Here is an 8,359-nt window from a genome sequence, read left to right on the forward strand (position 1 = left end):
TTTTTTTTCTTTTTTTTTTTTTGAGCTTATTCGTGGGAGCTTTTCTTTACTCACTTCTTTATTATAATAATTTTTTTTGTTGGAATATTTTTCTTCCCACCTTTCACTGATCCTGTAAAGGAATTTTTTGCCTTTCTTTATTTCTTCCACTTTTTTTTTCTCTTTTTCTCTAGAGTCTTTGCTTCCTTGATTTTGAGAGACTCAATATCTTTGCTTTTTGAAATTTCAAGCATGGATCTCCTCTTATAATTTGCACATTCTTTGTGCACTCAAGAAGGTTGGGCCAAGAGAGGATAGTGCTCGTAAGCACTCAAAAGGGTAGTGGTTAATATGTGGTTGTCCAAATAAAGGTTTCAGACTCAAAATGGGAAAACTAGGGATTAATGCAATTTGGTAGGCTTTAAAAGGCACAATCGGGTCAAAAAAGGCCTACAATCCTTTCTCAAACCAAACATTACTCATGATTTCGCCTCGAAAAACATTCAGGTCAAGTTCTAGATCAACAGTGTGACACAATTGAACTTTGATCAAAATCTCACCACACAATGCACATGAAACATAAGGTTAGTTTTATTCTTATCTTGATTGCATGCAAGAGAATTTTCAAGCATCACAAAAGTACAGATAAGAGGTACCACGAGAATCTGTAGTTTACCGCAAAGTCAGTCTTTTCAATCATATCGCATATATTTACATGCTCTTAACTACATGGTCCCGACCGAGCTGAAGACATAATGACTCTTACAATATGTACAAGCAAATTTTATTTTATTTTTGAAACAATGATTACCGAACCCGAGAAGGGCTGCCTACGTATCTCATTAACATGAGAATCAGGTCTGCGTAGTTCATGCAGATATAACTTTGAAAATATGCATAAACTATTTTATAATTTTTTTTTTTGAGAAGATAATACCGAACCCAAGAAGGGTTGCCTACGTATCTCACCGAAATGAGAATCAGGTACGCGTAGTTCGTGCAGATATGACTTGAAAATATGCACAAACTTTTTTTTTTTTTTGCAAAGGATAATACCGAACCCAAGAAGGGTTGCCTACGTATCTCATTAATATGAGAATCAGGTACGCGTAGTTCGACCAGATGTGACATATAATAATTTAAAGATTTAGACACTTCAAAGAAATTCCCAGGTCTAGCGCCATTGAAAATTTGTAGCCATGGAGTGTTTTTTTTTTTTTTGCGCACCAATACGTTTTATAGCCTCTTAATCATCAGTGTTTATACTGTCTGTTGAATGTACCCTACGAATTTCTACAGTAATGATTTGATGTACTCTTTTTGGATGTTTTCTTAGATCCTTGTCTCTTCCCAATTTCACGAGATCCAGACATTGTTATGACCATCCCCGACTGATGTCGGGGACGGTATCCCTATAAAAATATGAGAAATATGTGAGAGCAGGACCGTCATGCAAAATAATAATAAAATAAGTGGGTGCCACCTCATAGTCAAATACTCCCCTAATTTATCGTTTTGACGTGATATAATTGAGAAATGTGAGGACTCTAATTTCGCTTATCCCCTTGTCTCTTGCAACTTTGGACAAAAAAATGATTCTGGTTCTGAACATAAATTAATTTTTCGTTGTAAAGAAGAGCAACTCAAATTGTAAAAGTGTTAGTTCCTGTACATAATTAATAATGCAAAATATCACACAAATAAGGAATAAAACACATAAATACTGTTTTAATTAAAGACAAACAAAATATATCACATAGCATACAAACAATTATTGCGCGTCCTATACAAATATGTGACCCTTTTATGCCTAGGGTAGGCCTATCGATTTGAAGGATGCATACGTCATTTGAAATATTTTATTGCCCCAAATCTCAAATTTATACAAATTTTATAAATAAAACTTAATGGAGATACATAACAGGGGAAATTTATACAAAATAATCAATCCCACACAAGAGTATGACCCTAAACTATGCCTCCACGAAAGATCCTTCTGCTTTCTTGACTTTTTGTAATTTTCGGGTGCCAACATCTTCGAATAGGCTAGTAGCTTATGAAGCTCTTTCTTGAACTTATATAAACTATAATCTAATCCTTACCCTATGAGACAATGATTTTTTCAAACAACGTATACATCCTTCAAATTTAAACACATAAGTATGAACGTCCATTTAGGCCGTGGGCCATTTTGGACTCAGGGTGATCTTCTAATGGGCACAACACGCCTTGGGTGTTGGGTCAACTTAGTTAGTATGTTCTAAATTCGGGATTTGGTTTAGCTCTATCCTAGTTGACTAAAAGTGGCTTTTGAAAGATCGGAAACCCAAGCGGACAACTTAGGCTGGAATTCACGATAACCATTGGACGCATAACGAACCAATAAATTGTCAATCATTCTGAAAAAGGATTGAGTATTTTAAAGTTCGGTTGCGGTTCCGCAAACCATCCTTTAATATACAATGCATACATATAGGAAGATACCATGAATGCAATAAAAATATATACCAATAAAATAAATAATGAATAAACACAGTAAACAAATAATTAGCGAATATAAAAATACAATATATAACATAATAATAAAACAAAAATTTCCTCAATTTGAAAAAAAAATTAAATTCATATTGGTTAAAACCTCTAAACTCCCCAGCAGAGTCGCCATTCTGTTTACATCCCTACCCTTTCGAAATAGGGCGAAACGTCGCGTCAACTCAAAAATAATTAATTGATTCAATTTTAACAAAGTTTTAAAAATAAACGAGTTTTAAAAAGAGTCGCCACCTAATTTTAGGAAAATTAGGAAACCAATTATGATCTACGAAACCAATTCGATTCTAGGTAAGGGGTTTAAATTATTCCGAAGGGAAGGGATTAGGCACCCTTCGGAATCCACAAATGTGGTTCCCGACTGAATTCATTTTTCTTTCAAATTGAGGAGGAATATAATAATATACAAATATAATAAACATGCAATATACACAATAAAATAAAATAATAATCGGCCTAAAGTTTGCCTAACGTCAATATTTACAAAACAACGAAATAAAAATATAATTCGAACTTTTCGAATAATTTCAAGGAGAAGCACCTCCGTGTACCTTTAAAGACACTTAGTAAAAGTGTTAGTAAAGAATAAATATAAATAAAAATGAATAACTCAAATAATAACCTACAAATAAAAATCCGTCTTATTAACATGGAAGGCCTTGGAAATCGACGGTAATTTCTTCATCGGCCAATTTAACAAGTAAAATTATATACAAACTTAAATTAGATTTCCGTCTTTCAAAATGGAAAGGCCTCTAAACCCGACGGATAGATTTTTCATCGGCCCTTTTAACAATTTCAACAAACAATTTATATGAACTTAAACTAAATATTTCCGTCTTTTAATATTGGGGAGGCCTCTAAATCCGACGGATAGATTTTTCATTGGCCCTTTTCAACAATTTTAACAAAACAATTTATATAAACTTAAACTAAAAATTTCCGTCTTTTTAAAAATGGAAAGGCCTCTAAATCCGACGGATAGATTTTTCATCGGCCCTTTTAACAATTTCAACAAACAATTTATATGAACTTAAACTAAATATTTCCGTCTTTTTAAAAATGGAAAGGCCTCTAAATCCGACGGATAGATTTTTCATCGGCCCTTTTAACAATTTCAACAAACAATTTATATGAACTTAAACTAAATATTTCCGTCTTTTTAAAAATGGAAAGGCCTCTAAATCCGACGGATAGATTTTTCATCGGCCCTTTTAACAATTTCAACAAACAATTTATATGAACTTAAACTAAATATTTCCGTCTTTTTAAAAATGGAAAGGCCTCTAAATCCGACGGATAGATTTTTCATCGGCCCTTTTAACAATTTCAACAAACAATTTATATGAACTTAAACTAAATATTTCCGTCTTTTTAAAAATGGAAAGGCCTCTAAATCCGACGGATAGATTTTTCATCGGCCCCTTCCAACCACTAAATGTAAAGGTTAACCTATCAAAATAATTAAGATAACAAAATAACAATAAAGAGACAACGTAACAACCTAGACGAAATTGAATTAAATTCGTATGCAACCCAAGCAAAAATTATATAAAATAAACCCAACAATCTCAATACAATAATTATTTAAAAATATTGAAATACCAACACCATAACTAAATTATTATAACAACATAACAAAAAATACTAATGATAATGGCTAAAATCTCTATTGCCCAAGATTAATTAAAAGAATAAGAAGCAAAGCTAAGTTATATAAAACCACTAAATAACAAGGGTCATTAAATCACAACTAAGAGAAAATAACGAAATCAGCCCCAAAAATTACAATAAATAAATTAAAAGAACCAACAAATGAACAAATAACAACTAATCAACATCCAAAGCTAACACGTATTTGGAGAAAAGAAAAGAAAAGAAAATAAATAACAAGACAGCAAAATAGCTATATAAAACAAGATAAAATAAAATAAAATATAGATTACTTGTGTGTCGGAGGTAGTACTGTTTTTTTTTGTGGTAGTCTGGTGTTGGCTCGTTGCTGCTACAGTTGAGGCGAACTTTTGCTTCGCCGGAGTCGTTGTTCTTTGAGTCGCTGCCTACTGGAGCTTTCAGAGTCACTCTGGACGACGGAATACCTGCAAAAATAAAGGAAAAATAGTGAAAGGGATGAGGGAAATGGACTGATGTTGTTTGGTGGGTGTTTGCTGGAAAACAAGAGGGGATTTGTGGACAGATTAGTTCCAGCAGGCTGCAAGTTGGAGAGTTGATTGTGATGAGAGAGATTGAGACTGTTGGATGCTGTTGCGCCCCTTCCGGAAGAGAGCAGAGGCGGCCAGTGCCTGCTGCTGCTGGTTGTTTGCTGTCCGGAGTTGTTTGTTGACAGCTTTGGTGGTTTGTGGTGAGGGTTTTGAGTTAGGAACGATTGGGTGGTGGAGGAGAGGAGAGAGGGGTGAAAGAGGAGGAGAGGAGGCGGCTGGAGATGGGGTTTTTGGGGTCTGACTTGGTAGTTTTCTGGTGGTGTTTGGCTTATGTGGGTCTGGTTTAGGAAAGACGGAAATGGAGGAAAAGAGGAGGGGCAGTGGGAAATGAGAGGCGGAAAAGGGAGGAGAAAGGAAGGGGAGAGGAAGGGGGCGACGGGAGAGGGGAGGGGGACGGGAGAAGAGAAGAGGAAGGTTGTTGGGAGGAAGAGAGAAGAGGGGGGCTGCGGCTCCCCTTTTTTTTTCTGTAAAATTTCCCCCTCTTTTTGACCTAGTTAGCAAGTTAAATAAAAACTCAAAATGGGCTCAAATGACGGGCTTAGCGTTGTGGCCCAAAATTACGAATTTTTTTAAAAATATTAGGCCAAAATTGGGTGTCAACAAACATGATAGATTATTATAATGTATTTATGAAGTAATTGGCATGATTAGTGACATCGTTATTACAAGTATCTATGAAATTGTAATTTATGCCAACAAATTGGCTAGCAAAACTATGTCCAATATATTATTTCCAAAACATGTAAAGTCATACCAATCTCTACATCAATGAACTCATAACATAGGGTATGCCAATCTATGGGACAAGTCCCAACATACCCTATACACACGAACTTGTGAACGCAATAGCATTGTATAAGTAGTTAAAACTTTCATAGAGAATTGTACAAAACTACCAATGAACGTTGAACAAGTTAAGGTAAGTAAAGAACTAACTAAAAGCTTAAGTTATGAAATTTACCTAATATAGAGTGTTAAAAGAAGTGATACAAGTCTCAATTACACTTAATCTATTACGTTAAAAATACTCACATAAAAGGGTGCCAAAGTCCGTGAGACAAGTCTCACTCACACCATGATGATACTGTAAGACCTAAGTTCATATTCATCAAACAAAGAAAAGGATGACCAGTCAACCATAGATTTAAGTAAATCTCATAACTAGAAGCAAGCTTTCATAATGTTTGAGTCAAAATCTAAGAGATAAGAAAGTAAAGTAAATATGAGCTTAGCACCGATAGACTAGCAATAAGCTTATAACAGCACATGTAAGTCTCATGAGACGAGGCTACCACTAACGTGGACAAGTAGTCTCTGTATGTCTCCTAGTCTTCAAACTATGTTTGTCAGCATAGGGGTACTAGCGGATGGAAGCATTCGCCCAAGAATGCTAGCAGTTCGGTTTCACTTTGGCCGGTGATTCCACCTCTTTTCGGTGTTGGAAAGACACCGGATATCATATTTAGCTCACATGATCTATGTCGGTTATAGCTCAGGAAAGTATCCGGTTCACTTCAGCCGTGAACCCCACTTTTCGGTGTGGGGAAGACACTTACTTGGTTGCACTTTAGCCGGTGAACCCCCCTTTTCGGTGTGGGGTAGACATAGAACTTGGTTCACCTTAACCGGTGAATCACCTCTTTTCGGTGTGGGGTGAGACACTCTATTTCATGTTAGCTCGCATGATCTACTTCCGTTAATGCTAAAGAATTCTTTAAAGAAAGTAAGAAAGAGTGAAAGTAGCATGTTCATAGTGAACAACAGATCAAAGAAGTAGAAACGTAACTTCAAAGTGAACTAAGAAAGTAAGAGCTCAAGAATATCAATCACCAGTTTTGATAAGAATGAAGTTTTAACAAGTTAAAGATATATGCTCCAGTATCTTCATAATATGAAATGATTAAATAAAGATTGGCTTATAAAGACTTATGCCACTTTAACAAGAACAAAAGATATAACTTGTAAATAAGGTAGCCAAATCATTTCTTGATTTTTTTGGATACTTACTTGATTCATTGTAGGTATGGGACTATAATGAATCATTGCACTTGTAAGTAAGACATAGGATTAAAGTAGATCATTGAACTACACAACAGAAAGAAGAAAAGACTGAAAATAATCTAAGTGTCGGAAAAGGAGCTCTCGGCTTAGAGGGAGCAAAAATATAAATTTCCGTTTAAGTTGTTCTAAAACTATGATCATGATTCCAAGCTATTATGTTCATATAGAAAATGAGTTATATGCCTTAATTGCATGAGAACATGTCATATTCATAGCATAAATCAGAAGTAATGATTTAAGAAAGTAAAGAGACTTAACTTTCCAGAAACAGTATTTTGCTTTAGGAAGAGCTTTCCTTGATCATGCATAGTCCTTATGTGCTATGTGCATACACTCATACTTAGTACAAGTGTGTACTAACCCCATATATTATTACTATTTTTATAGGTGAAGGTTCTAGGGAAGATTAAAGATTCGACGAAGCAGTTTGGAATAGCGATCTCCAGACTTTGGTAGGTCCTCTTGAGTTCGAGGATGCTACACTTTATTATTCAAGCTTTAGTACAATAGACATAGCTGGTGGATGTAGTCCCTAGCGTTTCATTTCAAACATTAGTTCAAGCGTTTGTAATAAGGCCAATTGGCAAATTATTAACAATATTATGATTCACTATTTCGATTGGTTAATCCTTAATAAATGGTTGCTTTAGTTTAGGCTTATTATAATATTACTCTTATGCAGTATCATATGAAGTCTATGTGCACTTCATTAAGTATTAAAAAGTTTTAAAGTTTCCGCAAATTTAACTGTATGATTGTGATGAAAGCTAAGGAGAGGCTTGTCTGCGACCTTTGAGAGGTAAACGACGCTAGTTGCATTCGGATTCCAAAATCCGGGTGTGACAGTGTCGAACATGGTCGTCCTTAGTCTTATAGCACACCAAGATGTCACCAATGAACACTATAAAAAAACAATCAAAATATGATTGGAATACCCCGATCATCAACTTCATGAACATTGCATGAGTGCTAATCAAACCAAAAGACATCAAGAAACTCATTGTGACCATATCGAATCCTGAAAAATTGTCTTAAGGATATATGATGTCTTAATCTTCATGTAACATCTCGCAAATTGAGATAAATAGGAAGAAGCTTAGAAGTTGAAATAGTCACTTTTGGAAAAAAAATTAAAATCTGGAAATTTTCTTAAGTTGGGGAAAACTGAGTTTTTTGTGAAATTCAAACGGCCATAACTCTTACTTCAGGATGAGTTAGAGGTAGTTCTTGATATGGTTGGAAAGCCCTTGGAGATATATTTCCAAAGCGGCTGAGTTTGTGCAATTTTGATTTCGTATGAGTGAGCTATGTCTTTCGGAAGTTGGGTTATTGGATTAAGGATAGTCCAATCCAGATTTGGGAAGGGCAAAATTGTCTTCTCCTTACCCAATTATTTTATTTCATTTTTGGGTGATAAATTGGGGTCTAAATTGATCTTATTCAGTTCACTCTTTTAGAAAACAAGTTAGGATTTTGAGAGAAGAGAAAAGAAGAAGAGAAAGGAGAAAAGGAAGCAAGAACGTTCAAGATCGTCGAAATTCGACTTG

The 8,359-nt window shown here is 34.9% G+C and overlaps 1 long non-coding RNA gene across 1 annotated transcript; it reads right to left on the reverse strand.

Moving 5' to 3' along the window:
• Positions 1-1,179: 1,179 nt before the first annotated feature.
• Positions 1,180-5,431, reverse strand: LOC114078051. The gene is made up of 2 exons (XR_003579404.1): positions 4,496-5,431; positions 1,180-1,583 (listed from the first exon to the last, which is right to left on the reverse strand). It is a non-coding gene; the product is annotated as an uncharacterized LOC114078051 (long non-coding RNA).
• Between the last annotated feature and the right edge of the window lie 2,928 nt (positions 5,432-8,359).

This window comes from Solanum pennellii, chromosome 7, assembly GCF_001406875.1.
Source record: "Solanum pennellii chromosome 7, SPENNV200".
Lineage (NCBI taxonomy): Eukaryota > Viridiplantae > Streptophyta > Magnoliopsida > Solanales > Solanaceae > Solanum > Solanum pennellii.